Genomic DNA, 23734 nt, shown 5'->3' with positions numbered 1-23734 from the left:
GCATACTCTCAAAAACATCATCTCGGGTAACTGTAGGAACGCACATGACCTATATAAGAAGGGAGAATTCAGAGGGACCTTGAGACTTTCACACTCATAGTCTGCAGGAAGGGTGTGCATGGCCACAGTGCCCAGGGCCACCCCTACCCCAGTCTGTCGGGGGGCCCCCAAGACTGAGTCACACCCTAGAGATCAGACAATACAGCATATCTCCTTTCCTGCCTTGACCTGGGGCAGAATTGGGGCAACAGAGAGTTCCAAAAGCTTCTCAAAAGCCCTTCCAGAATCACAACTAATTCTACAGAACTCTATAGTGTAAGCCCAAAATGTGTGACTAGAATACAAATGATACATAGGGAACTCAGCACAGGGTCACAGAGAGGAGAAAGGAAGCCACATCCCCCGTGGCAACTGGCAAATACCCCAATCCTCAGCCACCCTGGCAGAGGCATCCACAAGTAGGCTCACCCCATTCTGGGCAATCCTGGTGTGTGTTGGGGGGTGCTATATATGGACATGAAGAGGGTTACAGCCTCCCACAGCTCATGTGCAAGGTCTAAAAGTGACACGTGAAAGGATGTGCTCCCCTTTCCTGGTAGAGGGCAGGTGGGAAGTGTTGACTCTCCCTTCACACAGCTGGCAGTTCCAGAGGGCAAGGACCTCCCTGTACCCATGACCACCTTTGCACGGACTTATCCTTCAGTACGTACTCAGCCAATCTTTGTTGGAAGAGGCAATTATCTAAACTTCAAGTTATTAAAACACAAAATAAAAACTAAATGAAAATTAGTTTTTAAAAATTAATATAATTAATTAAATGGAAAAAATGTGATGGTTAACTTCATGTGATAAATTGGCTATTCTATGGTATTACCTAGTTTGGGTTCAAATGCAACCTAGATGTTACCATCAAGGTATTTTTTTTTTTTAATATGAAATTTATTGTCAAGTTGGTTTCCATACAACACCCAGTGCTCATTCCAACAGGTGCCCTCCTCAATACCCATCACACACCCTCCCCTCCCTCCCACCCCCCATCAACCCTCAGTTTGTTCTCAGTTTTTAAGAGTCTCTTATGCTTTGGCTCCCTCCCTCTCTAACCTCTTTTTTTTTTCTTCCCCTCCCCCACGGTCTTCTGTTAAGTTTCTCAGGATCCACATAAGAGTGAAACCATATGGTATCTGTCTTTCTCTCTATGACTTATTTCACTTAGCATCACAATCTCCAGTTCCATCCACATTGCTACAAAAGGCCATATTTCATTCTTTCTCATTGCCATGTAGTATTCCATTGTGTATATAAATCACAATTTCTTTATCCATTCATCAGTTGATGGGCATTTAGGCTCTTTCCATAATTTGGCTATTGTTGAAAGTGCTGCTATAAACATTGGGGTACAAGTGCCCTATGTATCAGCACTCCTGTATCCCTTGGATAAATTCCTAGCAGTGCTATTGCTGGGTCATAGGGTAGATCTATTTTTAATTTTTTGAGGAACCTCCACACTGTTTTCCAGAGCGGCTGCACCAGTTTGCATTCCCACCAACAGTGCAAGAGGGTTCTTATTTCTCCACATCCTCACCAGCATCTATAGTCTCCTGATTTGTTCATTTTAGCCACTCTGACTGGTGTGAGGTGATATCTGAGTGTGGTTTTGATTTGTATTTCCCTGTCAAGGTATTTTTTAGATGTGATTAACATTTACATCAGCAGACTTTGAGTAAAGCACATTACCCTCCACCCTGTAGGTGAACATCATCTAATCAGTTGATAGCTGTAAGAGAAAACATAAGAGGACTGAGGTCCTCCAAAGAGTAAGGAATTCTGCCTCCAGACTGACTTTGGACTCATGCTGCCAAATCACCTCTTCCCTGCATCTCCAGCCAGCCTACTGCAAATTCAGACTTGCCAGCCTCCATAATCCTGTGAGCCAATTCCTTAAGATAAATTCCTCTCCTTCTCTCTATTGGCTCTGTTTATCTGGAGAATCCTAAGACCTGCACCCCCATGCCCATCAAAACAAAGGAAAAACTACAACTGTGTGTACAAAAACCTTATGAGTGTGGTCTCCAGAGCAGCAGCAAGACTGACTTTCCAGAGTCAATGAAATTATCACACACATGCGTAAGTCTGCTTGATTTAACACACTTAAGTTATTCAGTGATCTCTGGGGACAGCTTACCCCAAGGAATCAAGAGTCCATGTCGTTTTAGAGCTCAATGGTTTTGCAAAGCCTGGTCCTTCTAGGCAGGATTTGTGGAAAAAGAAGAAAATTATTTAAAGTAAACAGCTTGAGAGGGTCAGGGATTTAAATACAATGCAAATACTCATCACCACTTCTGACTTGAGGCCAGAAGGTTCTTCAGAGCAAAGCATACCTTCTTTTCACCAGTATCTTGAAAGATGAATAAACACCCATCCCCACTGCCCTGGCCAAGACAACATGGGCACCAGGAATGACCATGCTAGCTCTGGGCACAAAATTCTGGCTATGGAATCAGAATCCAAGATGGAACTCACTGCTCTATAAGCATTGGTTCTTCTCCCAGGTGGAGTAAAATGAACCCAAGGGAGAGCAAAGAACTGGGCTTAACAAGTTTGGCTAGTGGAATACCTGAGATATAAATACAAATCACAAATATGCTGTTTCTAGGTCACAGTAGTAATTACTGTCCATATGTCATACTCACAACTAAAAATTCTGAAAGCCACATTTAAGGTCCATCATTTCTATCCCCACAGCCAGGCACAGAAGATGAGGCAGTCATGATAATGTTGGGTAGGGACCAACCAGTTAAATGAATGCTCAATAAGCTTCTGCTAACAGTACAAATGCACACCAGAGACAAAAAGCACATCCCTATTTCCTTGAGACCATGTTCTAAGAGGCTTTCTTTTTTTTTTTATTTTTTTTTAAATTTTTTTTTTTTCAACGTTTATTTATTTTTGGGACAGAGAGAGACAGAGCATGAACGGGGGAGGGGCAGAGAGAGAGGGAGACACAGAATCAGAAACAGGCTCCAGGCTCCGAGCCATCAGCCCAGAGCCCGACGCGGGGCTCGAACTCCCAGACCGCGAGATCGTGACCTGGCTGAAGTCGGACGCCCAACCGACTGCGCCACCCAGGCGCCCCTCTAAGAGGCTTTCAACGCAGAAAATTCATACAAATGCAAATCTTATCACTGAAATGTTCTGAAATCCTATTAGATAACCTGAAATTAGGCCAGAGCTGACATGTTTATGCCCCACTCACGGCCCTAGGTTCTCCACAATCTCCTGCAGAGTTCCTGTGCTTAAGGCCCCAACTTGTGACCAGATATTCTCCAGATATAAGATATAAGGAAGACAAACAACAAAATGACAGATATAAACCCTCCCATATAAGTACTTACATTAAATGTAAATGGACTAAGCAATCCTAAGGCAGACACTGACCTAATAAATTTTTTCAAATGAACCAATTATATGCTATGAGAGACACATTTTAATCCAAAGATAAAAATAGGTGAAACTAAATGAATAGAGAAAGACACACTATGTAAAGAGAAACCAAAAGTAGGCAAAAAGTAGCTTTACTAATATTAAATATGAAACAAAATACACTTGATAAAAATTGATACTAAACACATGATGAAAGGGCCAGTCTCTCAGCAAGATTTAACAATCATGAACACATACGCACCCAACAACACAGCTTTATAATATATGAAACTTCAGAGAATATAATTTTATATGCAGTACATCCTCAATATTAAAAAAAAAACATTAAGGGGCACCTGGGTGGCTCAGTCGGTTGAGCTTCCGACTTTGGCTCAGGTCATGATCTCACGGTCTTGAGTTCGAGCCCCGCGTTGGGCTCTGTGTTGACAGCTCAGAGCCTGGAGCCTGCTTCAGACTCTGTGTCTCCCTCTCTCTCTCTGACCCTCCCCCATTCATGCTCTGTCTCTGTCTCAAAAATAAATAAATATTTTTAAAAAAAATTAGAAAAATAAATAAAAATAAAAAAACGTTAGAGCTAATAAATGATTTAGCAAAACTGCTAGATACTAAAGCAACACATTAAAATCAGCTGTATTTCTTTATGTCGCAATTAACAACCAAAAAGAGATATAAAGAAAACATTCTATTTATTCTATTTACAATAGCATCAACATTTTAAAAAGGGACTTCTAGGGAAGATGGTGGAGTAGGAAGAACCCAAACTTACCTTGTCCAGTGGGTACAACTAGATAACACCCACATCAGTGTAAATGACCCAAAAAACAACCTGAAAACTGGCAGAATAGACCCTCTACAGCTAAATGTAGAGAAGAGGCCATAGAAAAGAAAGTAGGAAGGGGGGAGACATGGTCGGGAGCCAAATGGACCCACAGAACTGTCCTCAGGACAGAGGTACACCATGAGCATGGAAAGGTGAAAGGAGCAGAACCCCACACAAGGCTCCCACACAGGATATATGAATCCCCATAACATTCAGTTTCAAAACCAGAGGAGCCTAATTCTCCAAGTTCTTACAATCACACCAGAAACCTTAAAAACCAGTGAGCTCAGTCAGCTCTGGGAGAGCCTGAGGGCAATAGAAAACTGAGTCCCCACCCTTCAAGCAATGCACAACAAACAGTCCCCCTGAGATACAAGAGAGAAGCAACATTTTGAAAAATGCCTGGGGAATACAGGAAGGAGATTTATTTACTAATATTGGAACATAACCTGGAAGGGCAGGGATCTTTGGGAGACTTCTCTAGGAACAAAGGAGCTGGTGGGTGCCATTCTCCACCCTCCCAACTCACCAGCATAGATATAATACAAGCACACCTTTGAGAACCAGTGCTCTCCCACACTCTCCACCTACCTTGCTAACAGTATGCCCCACCCCTACCCCCAAGCACTTCTGTGGACCCATCATCACCAAACCCACCAGCCTAGTTTTCCCAAGGAGCAGCAGGTGCCTTCCTACAATGGACCAGCATGGACCTTGTAGGCACTGTGAGCCCAACCTACGCATTCTCCTGGGGACTGCCCCATCCACTACACTCTTGGTTGGAGCTCACCCAAAGAGGTGTCACAAGTCTAACAGTATGCAAGCAGCCCCAACACAGGCCAACACCACTTCAAAGTGCCTCTGCCTAGGCACACAACCAGTCAGACAGTGGCCCCAGCAGTAGGCTAGGAGAAGACATCTGGTCTGACTGCAGGCCCTACCTACTAATGAAAGATCTTCAGGAGACAATACACGGAAAGCAACCTTTAGTTCAGTGCTACTGCAGCTCTGGCAAATGCCTGGAACTGACTCAAGACCAAGACAGCCCTGGAGTGACTGGGTGGCGCAATCGGTTAAGTGTCCAAGTCTTGGTTTTGGCTCAGGTCATGATCTCATGGTTCTTGAGTTTGAGCCCCTTGTCAGGCTCTGTGCTGGCAGTGCAGAGCCTGCTTAGGATTCTCTTTCTCTCTCCTCTCTCTGCCCCTCCCCTGCACTCTCTCTCTCTCTCAAAATAAACAAATAAACTTAAAAAAAAAAAAAAAGACCAAGACAGCGCCAGAATAATACACTAACAACAAAGGAACCAAATCTTGACCACAACAGGCAAAGAAAGCCATTGCACATGACTGGATTGAAGGCAAATCAGCTCAGCCACAACAGTAGGGCACATGCAACACAAAGAGGATACCCCTGAAATGTGACATTCTGATGAACAGGGGATACTGCCCTGTAGGGCACTTCAGAACCTCTTCTTCATAAGGCTACTATTTTCAGGAGCAGGAGACAGAGCTGACTTTCCTAACACATAGAAATAGACACAGAAAGTTAGACAAAATGAGGAGACAAAGAAATATGTCCCAAATGAAAGAACAGGAAAAATCACAGCAAGAGACCGAAACAAAATGGAGATAAGTAATATGCCTTATAAAGAATTTAAAACAATGGTGACTGGGGCACCTGGGTGCCTCAGTTGAGCATCCAGCTTCGGCTCAGGTCATGATCTCACAGTTTGTGAGTTCGAGCCCCACGTTGGACTCTGTGTTGACAGCTCAGAGCCTGGAGCCTGCTTGGGATTCTGTGTCTCCATCTTGCTCTCTGCCCCTCCCCCACTCATGTTCTCTCTCTCTCTCTCTCTCTCTCTCTCTCTGTCTCAAATATTAAAAAAATTAAATAATGGTCATAAAGATACTTACTAGACTTGAGTAAAGAATGGAGGACTTCAAGGAGGTCCTCAAAAAAACAGAAAACAAAAAAGAACCAATTAGAGATGAAGAACTCAGTAAATGAAATTAAAAATACACTAAAGGGAACAAACAGTATATGAGAGCAAATAGAACTATGGATCACTGACCTGTAGGACACAGTAATGAAAAGCAATCATGCTGAACAGGAGAGAGAAAAACAATAAAAAATAAGAACAGACTAAGGGAATTCAGTGACATCATCAAGTGTAATAGCATTCTCATCATAGGGATCCCAGAAGGAAAAGAGAAAGAATAGAAAAATTTATGTCAAGAAATAATAGCTGAAAACTTCCTAAATCTGGTGAAGAAAACAGAAATCTAGATCTAGGAGGCACAGACAGCTACCAACAAAATCAACCCAAGGGAATCTACCCTAAGACATACAGTAATTTAAATGGCAAACAGTAGTTATAAAGAAAAAACTTAAAAGCAGCAAAAGAAAAGAAGATAGTTACCATAAAGCTATCAGTGGACTTTTCAGGAGAAACTTTGCAGGCCAGAAGGGAGTAGCATGATATATTTAAATGCTGGAAGAAAAAGCCCACAATCAAGAATACTCTATCCAGTCAGACTATCATTCAGAACAGAAGGACAGATAGTTTCCCAGACAAACAAAAGTTAAAGGAATTCATCACCACTAAACCAGCCCTACAAGAAATGTTCCACTCTTTTTTTTTTTTATATGAAGTTTATTGACAAATTGGTTTCCATACAACACCCAGTGCTCATCCCAAAAGGTGCCCTCCTCAATACCCATCACCCACCCGCCCCTCCCTCCCACCCCCCATCAACCCTCAGTTTGTTCTCAGTTTTTAACAGTCTCTTATGCTTTGGCTCTCTCCCACTCTAACGTCCTTTTTTTTTTTTTTTTTTTTTTCCTTCCCCTCCCCCATGGGTTCCTGTTAAGTTTCTCAGGATCCACATAAGAGTGAAACCATATGGTATCTGTCTTTCTCTGTATGGCTTATTTCACTTAGCATCACACTCTCCAGTTCCATCCACGTTGCTACAAAAGGCCATATTTCATTTTTTCTCATTGCCACGTAGTATTCCATTGTGTATATAAACCACAATTTCTTTATCCATTCATCAGTTGATGGACATTTAGGCTCTTTCCATAATTTGGCTATTGTTGAGAGTGCTGCTATGAACATTGGGGTACAAGTGCCCCTATGCATCAGTACTCCTGTATCCCTTGGGTAGATTCCTAGCAGTGCTATTGCTGGGTCATAGGGTAGATCTATTTTTAATTTTCTGAGGAACCTCCACACTGCTTTCCAGAGCGGCTGCACCAATTTGCATTCCCACCAACAGTGCAAGAGGGTTCCCGTTTCTCCACATCCTCTCCAGCATCTATAGTCTCCTGATTTGTTCATTTTGGCCACTCTGACTGGCGTGAGGTGATACCTGAGAAATGTTCCACTCTTGAGTGGAAAGAAAAGACCATAAGTAGGAGTAAGAAAAGTAGGAAGCACAAAAGCAGTAAAATTTAGTATACCTATACAACTCAGTCAAGAGACTCACAAACTAAAAGGATGTGAAGTATGATACCATATACCTAAAATGTTGGGGGAAAAGGCACAAATAGTGAGTTCTGACATAAGCAACCATCAACTTAATATAGACTACTATATACATAAGATGTTACATATAAACCTAATGATAACCACATATCAAAAACCAGTAATGGATATGCAAAAGATAAAGAGAAAAGAATCCAAGTATATGACTAAAGAAAGCCAGCAAACCATGAAAGAAAGCAAGAGAAGAAAGGAACAAAGAACTATTAGAACAAGCACAAAACAAGTAACAAAATGGCAATAAATACATACTTATCGATAATTATTTTGAATGCAAATGGACTAAACACTTCAATCAAAAGATACAAATGAATAAAACAAAAAAGCAAAACCCATCTATATGCTTCCTTGACCTAAAGACATATGCAGACTAAAAGGGAAGAGATGGAGAAGCATTATCATGCAAAAAAAGTGAAAAGCAAACCAGGATAACAATACTTAAACAAAACAGACTTTAAACAAAGACTGTAGGGGTGCTTGGGTGCCTCAATCAGTTGAGCAGCTGACTCTGGTATCAGCTCGGGTTGCTGATCTCACAGTTGTGGGATCGAGCCCTACATCAGGCTCCAAGCTCCAGGAGCTTGCTTGGGATTCTCTCACTCTCTCTCTCTGTCCTTCCCCTGTTCGCACAAGCACCTGCAAACTCTCTCAAAATGAACATTAAAATAAAAAACAAAAATAAATAAAACAAAGATTGTGACAAGAGACAAGGAAGGACACTATATGGTAATAAAGTGGACAATCCAACAAGAAGATAGAACAATTGTAATACTTATGTAATCAACAGGAAAGCACTCAAATACAGAAAACAGTTAATAATAAACATAAAGGAACTAATCGGTAGCAATTCACTAATAGTGAGGGACTTTAATGCCCCACTTACATCAACAGACACATTACTGAAACAGAAAATCAACAAGGAAACAGTGTCTTTGACTGACACAATGGACCAGATGGATTTAACAGATATATTCAGAACATTCCATCCTAAAACACCAGGTCACACATTCTTTTCAAGTACACACAGAACATTCTCCAGAACAGATCATATATTAGATCACAAAACAAATCTCAACAAATTCATAAAGATCAGTCATACCATACCTCTTTTCTGACCACAATGCTATCAACCACAAGAAAAAATCTGGAGAGCACAAATATATTGAGGTTGAAAGCATGGTACTAAACAATGAATGGGTCAACCTGGAAATCAAAGAGGAAATAAAAAAAAATACCTGGAGACAAATGAAAATGAAAACTCAATGATCCAAAATCTTTGGGATGCTACAAAAGTAGCTCTAAGAGGGAAGTTTATAGCAATACAGGTATGCCTCAAGAAGCAAGAAGAATCTCAAACAATGCAACCTTATACATAAAAGAGCTAGAAAAAGAACAATAAACAAACCCCCAAACCAGCAGAAGGGAGGAAATAATAGATCAGAGCAGAAATAAATGGTGTAGAAACTAAAAAAGCAATAGAACACATCAATGAAACCAGGAGCTGATTCTTTGAAAAAAATCAACAAAATTGATAAACCTCCAACCAGATTCATAAAACAGAGAGAGAGGGAGAACTCAAACAAAATCACCAATGAAAAAGGAGAAATAACAACTGACATCATAGAAATACAAATGACTCTAAGACAGTATTATGAAAAACTACAGGCCAATAAACTGGACAACCTACAAGTAATGGATAAATTCCTAGAAACATATAACCTCCAAAAACTGAAGCAGGAGAAACAGAAAATTTGAACAGACTGATTATCAGCAATGAAACTGAATCATTAACCAAATAACTTGCAACAAATGAAAATCCAGGACCAGAAAGCTTCACAGGAGAATTCTACCAAACATTTAAAAAGTTAATACTGGGGCGCCTGGGTGACTCGGTCGGTTAAGCGTCCAACTTCGGCTCAGGTCATGATCTCACGGTCCGTGAGTTCGAGCCCCGCGTCAGGCTCTGTGCTGACAGCTCAGAGCCTGGAGCCTGTTTCAGATTCTGTGTCTCCCTCTCTCTCTGCCCCTCCCCTGTTCATGCTCTGTCTCTCTCTGTCTCAAAAATAAATAAACATTAAAAAAAAAAAAGTTAATACCTATTCTTCTCAAGCTATTCCAAAATATAGAAGAGAAAGAAAAACTTCCAAATTCATTCTATGAGGCCAGCAATACCCAGATACCAAAACCAGATAGCACTAAAAAAAAAAAAAAAAAAAAAAAAGAGAATTACAGGCCAGTATCTCTGGAACATAGATGCAAAAATCCTCAACAAAATACTAGCAAATTGAATCTAACAATAGATTAAAAAAATCATTCACCATTATCAAGTGGGATTTATTCCCAGGATGCAAGGGTAGTTCAATATTTGCAAATCAATCAATGTGATACTTCACATCAACAGGAGGAAGGATAAAAAAAACCATATGATCTTTTCAAAAGATGAAGGAAAAGCATTTAACAAAGTAAAACATACATTCATGGTAAACAAAACAAAACAAAACAAAAAACAACAAAAAACCACCTCTGAACAAAGTAGAGTTAGGAGGAACATACCTCAACTTAATAAAAGCCTTACATGAAAAACTGAGAGTTCAATGGGAAAAAACTGAGAGCTTTTCCCCTAAGACCATGAAAAAGACAAGGATGTCCACTCTCATCTCTTTTATTCAATATAGTACTAGAAGTCCTAGCCATAGCAATTAGACAACAAAAAGAAATAAAAGGCATCCAAACTGGTAAGGAAGAAGTAAAACTTTCACTATTTGCAGATGACATGATACTGTATTTAGAAAACCTGGACAACTCTACCAAAAAGCTACTAGAACTCATAAAGGTATTTGGTAAAGTCGCAGGATACAAGTAATCAATGTGTAGAAATCTGTTGCATTTCTATACATTAAAAAAAAAGGGAAATTAAAGAAACAATCCCATTTACAAATGCACCAAAAATAACAAGATACCTGGGAATAAACCTAACCAAGGAGGTGAAAGACCTGTACTCTGAAAACTATAAAACACTGATCAAAGAAAGGAAGATGACACAAAGAAATGGAGAGACATTCAGTGCTCATGTATTGGAAGAATAAAAATTGTATCAATGCCTATACTACCCAAAGCAATCTACAGATTTAATGGAATTCCTATCCAAATACCAACCACACTTTTCACAGAACTGGAACAAAAAACCCTAAAATTTGTATGGAACCACAAAAGACCCTAAATTTTGAAAAAGAAAAGCAATGCTGAAGTATCACAGTTCCAGGCTTCAAGTTATACATATTACAAAGCTGTAGTGATCAAAACAGTATGGTACTGGCACAAAAACAGACACAGAACAATGAAACAGAAGAGACAACCTAGAAGTAAACCCACAACTACATGGTCAACTAATCTTTGATAAAGCAGAAAAGAAAATGCAATGGAAAAAAGACAGTCTTTTCAACAAATGGTGTTAGGAAAACTGGTCAGCCACAAGCAGAAGAATGAAACTGGACCACTTTCTTAATGAAACATTATTTACACTTTCTTATACCATATACAAAATTAAACTCAAAATGGATTATCGCTTCTCGGCCTTTTGGCTAAGATCAAGTGTAAACTCAAAATGGATTAAAGAATTAAATGTGAGACATGAAACCAAAAAATCCTAGAAAAGAGCATGGCAGTAATTTCTCTGACATTGGCCACATCAACATTTTTCTAGAAATGTCTCCTGACGCAAGGTAACTTAAAGCAAAAATCAGTTATTGGGACTACATCAAAATAAAAAGCTTCTGGGGGCGCCTGGGTGGCGCAGTCGGTTAAGCGTCCGACTTCAGCCAGGTCACGATCTCGCGGTCCGTGAGTTCGAGCCCCGCATCTGGGCTGATGGCTCAGAGCCTGTTTCTGATTCTGTGTCTCCCTCTCTCTCTGCCCCTCCCCCGTTCATGCTCTGTCTCTCTCTGTCCCAAAAATAAATAAACGTTGAAAAAAAAAAATTTAAAAAAAAAAAAAAATAAAAAGCTTCTGACAGCAAAGGAAACAATTAACATAGCTGAAGGCAACCCATGGAATGGGAGAAGCTATCTGCAAATGACATATCCAGTACAGGATTGGTATCCAAAATATATAAAGAACTGATACAACTCAACACCCAAAAACTAAATAATCCAATTAAGAAATGAGCCTGGGTTGTGGGAGATGCAGGAGAGAAGCATCAAAGGAAAAGACTTCAAAAGGGAAGGCCTGGAGAAGGTGCAAGGCCTTAGGACATATTTACACAGCTGAATGCAGCTGCAGTTAGGCTTATAAGGAACGCCTAGAGCCATTAACATTGTCCAGGGCCGGATCCTCCTTAACACTGGACCCTTCCTAGTGTTATAGAAACCAATTAACTCGAAATTCAACCTTGAAAAGCTTAACCATTAGATTGATTAACACACTTGCTTAGCTGACTTTAAGCACATAGTCTTTAGCAATTATCCTAATAAAAAGAAGCTTCATTCTGTATTCGGGGCCTCAATCCAACTTGAGTATGAGGACCTTCAATTAACTGCACTTTGCGGACTCATCTTTTGCGACTCCGGCCATACTCCCTGCAACACTGGGTAGGCTCAGTTGGTTGAGCGCCTGACTCTTGATTTCAACTCAGGTCATGATCCCAGGGTTGTGTGACTGAGCTTAAGCTTTTCTCTCTCTCCCTTACCCCTCTCCCCTGCTTACATGCTCTCTCTTTCAAAAAAAAAAAAGGAAAAAAAAAAAGAAAGAAAGAAAGAAAGAAAAGAAATGAGAAGACATGAACAGACATTTCTCCAAAGACATCCAGATGGCCAACAGACACATCACTCACCAACAGGGAAATGCAAATCAAAACTGTAATGAGATATCACCTCACACCCATCCAAATGGCTAAAATAAAAAAACACAAGAAACAAGTGTTGGTTAGGATGTGGAGAAAGAGGAACCCTTGGGTACTGTTGCTGGAAGGCAAACTGGCGCAACCACTCTGGAAAACAATATGGAGGTTCTTTAAAACTAAAAATAGTATTACTCTATCATCCAGTAATCCCACTACTGGGTATTTATCCAAAGAATAGGAAAACGCTAATTCGAAAAGATATATGCAACCCTATGTTTATTGCAAACATTATTTACACCTCCAAATTATGGAAGCCACTCATGAATAGATGAATGGATAAAGAAGATGTGATATATACATAGAATGCAACAGTACTCCGCCATAAAAAAAGAATGAAATCTTGCCATTTGCAACAACATGGATGGATCTAGAGGATATAATGTTAAGTGAAATCGGTCAGGCAGAGAAAGACAAATACCATACAATTTCTTGTGTGGAATTTAAGAAACAAAACAAATGATCAAGGAAAAGATAGACAAACCATGTAACAGACACTTAACTATATAGAACAAACTGATGATTACCGGAGGGGAGGTGGGTGAAACACATGAAAGGATTAATAATAGTACACTTACCATGATGAGCACTGAGTAATGCAGAAATTTGTTGAATCACTATATGTACACCTGAAACTAATATTACACTATATGTTAATTATATTGTATGCTAACTACAGTGGAATTAAAATAAAATTTAAAAAAGGAAAGAAAAATACATATTTAAGAATAAGGAGGTGAAAGATTCATACAACACAAAACAGTGCTGAAAGTAATAAGTATATTCCATGTTCATGGATACAAATAAATACATTCTATGTTCATGGTTTAGAAAACCTCATATTGCTAAGATGACAATATAACCCAAAGCCATCTACAGGTTTGATGTAATCTCTTTCAAAATACCACCATCATTTTTTGCAAAAATAGAAAATCACACCCCCAAATTAATATAGAGTTACAAGGTACCCAGAGGAGCCAAATGATTTTGAACAAGAACAGCAAAGTCAGAGGTATCACACTTACTGAATTCAAAACTTACTATGAAGCAACAATAATAAAACAATGTGGCACTGGCATAAAGACTGACACACTGACCAGTGAAACAGAATAGTACTAGAAATAAACCCTTGCATATACAGTCAAATGATTTTCAACAAGGGTGTCCAGACCATTCCATGGGAAAAGGGCAGTCTTTTTTTTTTTTTTAATGTTTATGTATTTTTGAAGGAAGGAGAGACAGAGCATGAGTGGGGGAAGGGCAGAGAGAGAGAGAGAGAGAGAGAGAGACAAAGAATCTGAAGTAGGTTTCAGGCACAGAGCCTGACGTGGGGCTTGAACTCACAAACCGCAAGATCATGACCTGAGTTGAAGTTGGTCACTTAACCGACTGAGCCACCCAGGCACCCCGAAAAGGACAGTCTTTTTAACAAATGGTGCTGGGGAAACTGGATATTTACATGCAAAAGAATTAACCTGGGCCATTACCTTACACTATATATAAAGCTAACTCAAATAAATAAAAAACCTAAACATAAAAGCTAAAACTAAAAAAAACTCTTAAGAAGGAAATATATTAGGAAAAGCTTCACAACACTGGATTTGGCAAGGATTTCTTAGATATGTACCAAAAGACTGACCACAAAGAAAATATAGATAAATTAGACATGAAAGTTAAAAACTAGTATATGCACCCAAGGATTCTGTCAGTGGTGAAAAGACAACCCACAGGATGGGAGAAAATATTTGCAAATGATTATTTGATGAGAGATTCACATCTAAAATATATAAAGAATTACCACAACTCAACAGCAGAAAGACAAACAACGTAATTTAAAAATGTACAAATGACTTGAACAGGCATTTCTCCAAAGATATATAAATGACAAATAACTACATGAAAAGATGCTCAACATTACTAATCACTAGAGAAATACAAATCCAAATCAGAATGTGATGCACTTTCACACCCATTAGGATGGTTATCAAAACAAACAAACCAACATGGGGCGCCTGGATGGCGCAGTCGGTTAAGCATTATGACTTCAGCTCAGGTCATGATCTCACGGTTCAAGAGTTTGAGCCCCACGTCGGGCCCTGTGCTGACAGCTCAGAGCCTGGAGCCTGCTTCAGATTCTGTGTCTCCCTCTCCCTCTGCCTCTCCCCAACTTCTGCTCTCTCTCTCTCTCTCAAAAATAAATAAAATGTAAAACATACAAAAAATATTTGTTTAAAAACAAACCAACAAACCAGAAAATAACAAGTGTTAGTGTGGTTGTGAAGAAACTGGAACCCCTGTACATTGCTGATGGGAATGCTGGTGCAGCTGCTGTGTTAAACAGTATAGCAATTCCTAAAAAAAACTAAACATTGAATTACCATATAATCCAGCAATTCTATTTCTGGGGATATACCCAAAAGAATTGAAAACAGGATCTCAAAGAGGTATCTGTATATCCATGTTCATAGCAGCATTCTACAACAGACAAAGGTGGAAACAACCTAAATGTTCATCAACAGATGAATGGACAAAGAAAATATGGTATATACATACAAGGAAATATTATTCAACCTTAAAAAGGAATTAAATTCTAATACATGATAAAAGTGGATGGCCTTACTAAGTGAAATAAGCCAGAAAAAAAAGGACAAATATTATATTATCGCACTTATATAGATATCTGGAATAGTCAAGTTCACAGACAGATAGTAGAATGGTGGTTGCCAGGTGCTAGGGAAATGTAGGAATGAGGAGTTTTTGTTTAATGGGCACAGAGTTTCCGTTTGAGATGATGAAAAAGTTCTGGAGATGAATAGTGGTGATGGTTACATAACAATATAAATGTACTAAAAAGGAATGAAACCTGATACATGCTAGAACAGAAATGAACTTCCAAAAACAGTACTTTAAATGAAAGAAGCCACACATAAAAACTACAAACTGTATACTTCCATTTATGTTAAATGATCAGAAAAAGCAACTCTATAGAAGACAAAGTAAATTACCAATTAGCTAGAGCTGGGTTAGAAATGGGGATTATAAAAGATCACGTGGAATCTTACTGGAGTGAAAAGTATGTTTTAAAACCGGATTATGGTGATGGCTACACAACCCTGTAAATCTACTATAAATCACTGTATGCTTAAAGTAAATAAATTATGTACATTATACCTCAATAACTTGTTTAAAATATTTTTTCGCTGAGATATCTTACTGGACTTGTGTTAAACTTATGCATCAATTTGAAGAGAACTGACATCTTTACCACGTTGAATGTTCCAACTCAGGACCATAGTATGCTTCTCCATTTATTTACATCATCTTTGTTTCACTCATCAGCATTTTGTCATTTTCAGGATACAGTTCCTGTGTTTTTAGATTTATATCTAAGTATTTGATTTTTTTTAAACTACTGAAAATGGTATTTTATTTTATTTTTTATGTTTATTTTTAGAGAGAGAGAATACAAGGTGGGGAGAGAGAGAATCTCGAGCAGCCTCCACGTTCAGCGCAGAGCCCAGAAGGGCTCAATCCCACAACCCTGGAATTAGGACCTTAGCTGAACCAAGAGTCGGTTGCTCAACCAACTGAGCCACTCAGGTGCCCCTGAATATGGTATTTTAAAATGTCACTTTCTAATCGTATGTTGCTAGTATACAGAATGATTGACTTACATGTATTGACTTTGCATTTTGTGACCTTGCTAATCTCACTTACTAGTCCTAATAGTTTTCTCATAGATGCCTTGGATTTTCTGTACAGATCATCATGTCATCTGCAAATAAGGGACAGTTTCATTTTCCCTGCCAACTTCTATGCCTTTTTTTTCTTTTTCTGTCCTTACTGAAATGCCTAAAGTTCTTACATTATGTAGATGTAATTAATCCATACTATACCTGGGGCTGCTAAGAACTGGCTAAATTTTGGTTGCAAAAACAATAAAAGTAGAGGAGACAGGTTAGTTACTTAAAACTTCACACTTTTATAAAATAAATTTTTTTCTAATATAAAAGCTTTAGAAAACATAGCACTAATAGTAGCTGTCCCTTCTACAGAATTTTTCCTGTACTATCTCATTTGATCTTCGTAACAATCTAATAGGTACTTTCCCCATGACTCCAAAGAAGGAAAATGAGTCAAGGCAGGCCAACCAATGTGCCCACCTGGGCTCATGTAATGATATTGGAGCAGACATCAACAACTCAAAGCAGCAGACTTGCCAGGACCCAGCTTGATCTCACCTGCTCAAGTCTGTCTTTCCTACCACTGGGTAGCTGGGTGGTCCCAGACACTGAGCTGACCTCTCTATAAGGTGATGCTAGTGAAACACAAATCAAAAGCCAGGACACAATCACACAGTGAGAGGGACAAAGGGAACACTGGCCCATCTGAGGAGTGGGAAGGCAAGTGCTCCTGGAGTGCTGAGTAAGCATATTGCCTTAAAAGAATCATAAGCGAGTGATTCAGTAAGTGTGTGTGAGGGTCAGGTCCTAGGATCTAACATTTTGGGGAAGGTATTTGGGGCAGCTTCTTTCTCATTTTCAACTTGATGTATGCAGTCAGATGCTGGCTCTGCTACTTACCAGGCACATAACCTTGGACACATACTTCATTTCTCTTTGTCAATTTTCTCATCCATAAAGTGGGCCTAATAACTGCACCTACATTTGAGGGCTGCAAGGATACGTAGTATGTAAAGTACCCAGAACTAGAGTTAGCCACACTGGTGTTTCTGTAATTAAACTTTTATTGAAACACAGCCACACTCTCATTATATATTGTCTATGCCGCTTTGATGTTACAACAGTGGAATGAGGTAGTTGTGATAAATATTCACTCTCTGGACCTTTATAGGAAAAATAACCCTGGCTTAGAACATTGCTGGAGCATAGGTACTCAAGGTATTATTTAAACCCAAACTCACTTCCAGAATGATAAGCCTGAGTATGTGCACAAAGATAGAAACAAAAGTATTGACTATGGTGGTGACAAATGTGAAACAACAATGTCAATTAATAAGCTGATTATATAAATTATAATATGTCCATGTTATGGAACACTATACAGATATTAAAAAGGAATGAAGGAAAATTTGTGTATATACACTGTGTATGCCAACATATAAATATCTCCAAGATCTTTAAATGAGCCAAAATCATCAAATGGATAGGTACAGTGATATATGCAATATAATCTCATTATGTTACCAAAAGAACACACACAAAAAAACGAAAACTATGTGTATGTACAGAAAAGGCTATATAGTACCACAGAAGTACTGAGGAAATTTCACTTTTAATATATATAGTTCTGGGGGTGCCTGGGTCGCTCAGTCAGTTAAGTGTCCGACTCTTGGTTTTGGCTTAGGTCATGAACTCATGGTTCATGGGATCAAGCCCCGCATTGGGCTCTGCACTGATAGCACAAAGCCTGCTTGGGATTCTCTCTCTCCCTCTCTCTCTGCCCCTTCCCTGCTTGCACACTCTCTCTCTCTCAAAATAAATAAGTAAACTTAAAATATATGTATTATATATGTTATGTATAATATATATATATATTTATATATATACACACACACACAGAGTTCTGTATGGTTTCAATTTTTTAATAACTGGAAGTTTTATCATTCTTTTCATGACTTAAAAATATTACTCAAGATTATACCGTGCATATTTTCAGACCACAACGTTATGAAACTCGAAATCAACCACAAGAAAAAATTTGGAAAGGTAACAAATACTTGGAGACTAAAGAACACCCTACTGAAGAATGAATGGGCCAACCAAGAAGTTAAAGAGGAAATTAAAAAGTTCATGGAAGCCAATGAAAATGATAACACCACAACCCAAAACCTCTGGAACGCAGCAAAGGCGGTCATAAGAGGAAAGTATATAGCAATCCAGGCTCTCCTAAAGAAGGAAGAAAGATCTCAGATACATGACCTAACCTTATGCCTTAAAGAGCTGGAAAAAGAACAGCAAATAAAACCCAAGATCAGCAGAAGACAGCAAATAATAAAGATTAGAGCAGAAATTAATGCTATTGAAACAAACAAACAAAAAAAAAAAACAGAACAGATCAATGAAACCAGAAGCTGGTTCTTTGAAAGAATTAGCAATATTGATAAACCACTAGCCAGTTTGGTCAATGAAGAATGAAAGGAGAGATCACAACCAACACAACAGAAATAAAAACAATGAGAGAATATTATGAGCAGTTATATGCCAACAAAATGGGCAATCTGGAAGAAATGGACAAATTCGTAGAAACATATTACACTACCAAAACTGAAACAGGAAGAAATAGAAAATTTGAAAAGACCCATAACCAGTTAAGGAAATCGAATTAGTAATAAAAAATCTGCCAAAAAACAAGACTCCAGGGCCAGATGGCTTTCCAGGGGAATTCTACCAAACATTTAAGGAAGAGTTAACACCTATTCTCTTGAAACTTCTCCAAAAAATAGAAATGGAAGGAAAACTTCCAAACTCTGTCTCTGAAGCCAGCATTACCCTGATTCCAAAACCAGACAGAGACCCCACTAAAAAGGAGAACTATAGACAAATTTCCCTGGTGAACATGGATGCAAAAATCCTCCACAAGATATTAGCCAACCGGATCCAACAATACATTGAAAATATTATTCACCACAACCAAGTGGGATTTATACCTGGGATGCAGGGCGGGCTCAATATCCACAAAACAACATGATTCATCACATCAATAAAAGAAAGACAAGAACCGTATGATCTTCTCAACAGATGCAGAGAAAGCATTTGACAAAATACAGCATTCTTTCTTGATAAAAACCCTCAAGAAAGTAGGGATAGAAGGATCATACCTCAAGATCATAAAAGCCATATTTGAATGACCCAATGCTAATATCATCCTCAATGGGGAAAAACTGAGAGCTTTCCCCCTAAGGTCAGGAACAAGACAGGGATGTCCACTCTCGCCACTGTTATTCAACACAGTACTGGAAGTCTTAGTCTCTGCAATCAGACAACACAAAGAAATAACAGGCATCCAAATCATCCAGGAGGAAGTCAAACTTTCACTCTTCACAGATGAAACCCAAAATATTCCACCAAAAAACTGCTAGAACTGATTCATGAATTCAGCAAAGCTGCAGGATATAAAATCAATGCACAGAAATCGGTTGCATTCCTATACACCAACAATGAAGCGACAGAAAGAGAAATCAAGGAATCGATCCCATTTACAGTTGCACCAAAACCCATAAAATACCTAGGAATAAATCTAACCAAAGAGGTGAAAAATCTATACACTGAAACTATAGAAAGCTTATGAAAGAAATTGAAGAAGACACACACACACACACACATACACACACACACACACACAAAGGAAAAAGATTCCAGGCTCCTGGATAGGAAGAACAAATATTATTAAAATATCGATACTACCCAAAGCAATCTACATATTCAATGCAATCTCTATCAAAATAACACCAGCGTTCTTCAAAGAGCTAGAACAAATAATCCTAAAATTTGTATGGAACCAGAAAAGACCCCGAATAGCCAACGCAATCTTGAAAAAGAAAACCAAAGCAGGAGGTATCACAATCCCGGACTTCAAGCTATACTACAAGCTATAATCATCAAGAGACAGTATGGTACTGGCACAAGAACAGACATTCAGATCAATGGAACAGAATAGGGAACCCAGGAATGGACCCACAAACATATGGGCAACTAATCTTTGACAAAGCAAGAAAGAATATCCAATGGAATAAAGACAGTCTCTTCAGCAAGTGGTGCTGGGAAAACTGGACAGCGACATGCAGAATGAACCTGGACCACTTTCTTACACCATACACAAAAATAAACTCAAAATGGATGAAAGACCTCAATGTAAGACAGGAAGCCATCAAAATCCTTGAGGAGAAAGCAGGCGAAAACCTCTTTGATCTTGCCCGCAGCAACTTCTTACTCAACATGTCTCCAGAGGCAAGGGAAACAAAAGCAAAAATGAACGACTGAGATCTTATCAAACTAAAAAGCTTCTGCACAGCAAAGGAAACCATTAGCCAAACTAAAAGGCAACTGACAGAATGGGAGAAGATATTGCAAATGACATATCAGATAAAGGGTTAGTATCCAAAATCTATAAAGAACTAATCAAACTCAACACCCAAAAAAACAAAGAATCCAGTGAAGAAACGGGCAAAAGACATGAATTGGCGAGGATGCAGATAAGGAGGATCTCTTTTGCATTGTTGGTGGGAATGCAAGCTGATGCAGCCACTCTGGAAAAGTGTGGAGGTTCCTCAAAAGACTAAAAATAGAACTACCTTATGACCCAGCAATTGCACTACTAGGTATTTATCCAAGGGATACAGGTGTGCTGTTCAAAGGGACATATACACCCCAATGTTCATAGCAGCATTATCACCATAGCCAAGGTATGGAAAGAACCCAATTGCCCATCAATGGATGAATGGATAAAGAAGATGTGGTTGTGTGTGTGTGTATACACACACACACACAACACACGTATACATACAATGTAGTATTGCTCAGCAATCAAAAAGAATGAAAGCTTGCCATTTGCGACTACATGGATGGAACTGGAGGGTATTATGCTAAGTGAAATTAGTCAGTCAGAGAAAGACAAATATCATATGACTTCACTCATATGAGGACTTTAAGACACAGAACAGATGAACACAAGGGAAGGGAAGCAAAAATAATATAAAAACAGGGAGGGGGACAAAACATAAGAGACTCTTAAATATGGAGAACAGAGGGTTACTGGAGGGGTTGTTGGAGGGGGGATGGGCTAAATGAGTAAGGGGCATTAAGGAATCCACTCCTGAAATCATTGTTGCACTATATGCCAACTAATTTGGATGTAAATTTAAAAAAATAAAATTAATTTAAAAAAATATATTACTTGAGGCCGCCTGGGTGGCTCAGTCAGTTGAGCATCTGACTTCAGCTCAGGTCATGATCTCGCAGTCTATGAGTTCGAGTGCCGCATCAGGCTCCATGCTGACAGCTCAGAGCCTAGAACCTGCTTCGGATTCTGTTTCTCCCTCTCTCTCTCTGCCCCTTCCCTGCTCGAGCTCGGTCTCTCTCTCTCTCAAAAATAAATAAGCATTAAAGAAAATTTTTTTAAATACTGCTTGAATCTCTCAGGCTGTATCCTAAACGTACACTTTTCAAACCTTCATGTCTTTACCCCTTGGGGATAAACTAGCAAATGGATTAATCTCAAATTCATCGTGCTAAGTGAACTAATAATAAGCCAGACTCAAAGACCGTATACGACATTCTGGAAAAAGCAAAACTGTAACAATGGACAACAACTCAGTGGTTGCCGGGAGTTGAAAATGGGAGGAAGGGCTGCCTACAAAAAGACAGTTGAAGGAATTTGGCGGGTGACAGAACTGCTCTGTATCTTGATTGTGATGGGAGTCATATGACTATGCATTTGTCAAAACTCATTGAACCATACACCAAAAAGATAACTTTACTGCATGTAAATTTAAAAATAAATCCAAATAAACACACATACCAAAATAAAGGAAAATTTTCTTTGAGCGACGTATCAGCACACAAACACATGTATATATGTATTAACACAGGAAATGTATTCCACCACAATTCTATTTGCCTCTGTCACAGAGATGATGCTCTAGGGGGGAAAAGGCAGCAGAGAATGAAACAGCACCAAATTCCTATTGAATTCCTACAAATGCATACTTGCTGTGTCCCCCGTTTATTTAAAATGTGATTTCTTTTCAGCTCTGTGCCTGCACATCTACATTTCACACGGAAAACCACTAACAACCTGCAGGGATAAGGGACAGCAGGGGTGGGACCCTCAATGGTTCAGGCATTCCAGCACACAGCATCAGAAACTGCCACCTCTGGCTGATGAACCTGGACAGGATTTTCTTGCACAATCACCAAGAGTTGGTGACGAGGGGTCAAGCACAGCAATCTGATCTACAGTACCAGGTATCAATGCTACTTCAATCACTAATCATTGAAGAAATAATATTAGAAAAAGGCCAAGAAATACCACTGGGCTCACAAAGCAGTAAAAACCGTCCAATGTGGCACACAGTACCCTCTACTACTAGAAAAGAAACACTACAAAGTCTCAGTCGCCCACAGAAGCACAGATCATCCAACACTAGGTTTAATAGCAATTGCTATCTGTACTGTTTAGACATAACACTAAAGTGGACATGGTCTGGACGCCTCTCAGCTTAAAAAACGCTCCTTAAACCCCATTCCCAAATTACCCTCTCACCCTTTTTCTCACACCCACAATGTGCTGCAAACTAAGCGCACGTATTTCATCCTTAAAATACACTCAGTATGGCTGTAGGAACAGCGCAGCCCACGTAACAATCCCCGCGCCTTAACAAAGCCTAAAACTCGTCTCCAAGATTCTGCAAAATGGTTTCGCTTGGCCAGTGTCTCCTCCTTCCCTCAGATAGGGGCACAAAATGAGCAAAAACTGGTTCAGGTCTCGCCGCACGATCTCACTGCAAGCTGTCTGCGCCTTACTTTCCAACAATAACTACAAAACACCAATATACCCTCTCCACTGAGCTCTGCCACGTGCGGGGGGGGGGGGGGGTCGGGATCCGGAATGCCGGGGCGCAGGCGCCGGGGGCGCTGGATGAGGAGTCAGGGGCCGGAGAGCGCTGGGGCCGGGAATGTGAGGGTTTCGAAGGGCGCATAGACCGGGATGCGCTGGAACTGGGGGTTCGAAGGCACGGAAACAGGCGTCCGTGGGCCAAAGCGATCCCGGGAGGCCGCGCCGCCGGGGAGGCCGCGCCGCGGAGAACCAAGTCCTGGCCGCCCACGGGGCCCCGGCCGGGCACCGCCGCCGCAATGCCCGACTCGGTTCCGAGGGCCGCCTGGACCTCACAGGGTTTATGGAGCTGGGCGGGGGCAGCAGCCTTCCTCACCTGGGTCAGCGGCGGCGGCGGCTCGGGGGTCCCGGACGGGCCCTGGGAGTTTCCAGGCTGAGTGAGTCACTCGGGCGGGCCGGG

The 23734-nt window shown here is 39.9% G+C and overlaps 1 protein-coding gene across 2 annotated transcripts in view; it reads right to left on the bottom strand.

Annotated features, from left to right (window-relative positions):
• The window catches only part of CYFIP1 (cytoplasmic FMR1 interacting protein 1), a 134299-nt gene extending 110565 nt beyond the window's left edge, over window positions 1–23734 (bottom strand). Inside the window, exon 1 of one of the 2 annotated variants that reach the window (XM_047086676.1) lies at window positions 23651–23734. The gene's annotated coding sequence lies outside the window, so the exon portion shown is untranslated. The remainder of the gene's footprint in view (window positions 1–23650) is intronic. The other variant, XM_047086675.1, reaches the window with a different exon arrangement.

Source organism: Lynx rufus, unplaced genomic scaffold, assembly GCF_022079265.1.
Source record: "Lynx rufus isolate CCGP_SWC_20201006 ecotype Redwood Valley unplaced genomic scaffold, mLynRuf1.p SCAF_21, whole genome shotgun sequence".
Lineage (NCBI taxonomy): Eukaryota > Metazoa > Chordata > Mammalia > Carnivora > Felidae > Lynx > Lynx rufus.
The sequence above is the reverse complement of the archived record's forward strand: the minus strand, read 5'-3'. Positions and strand labels throughout refer to the sequence as shown.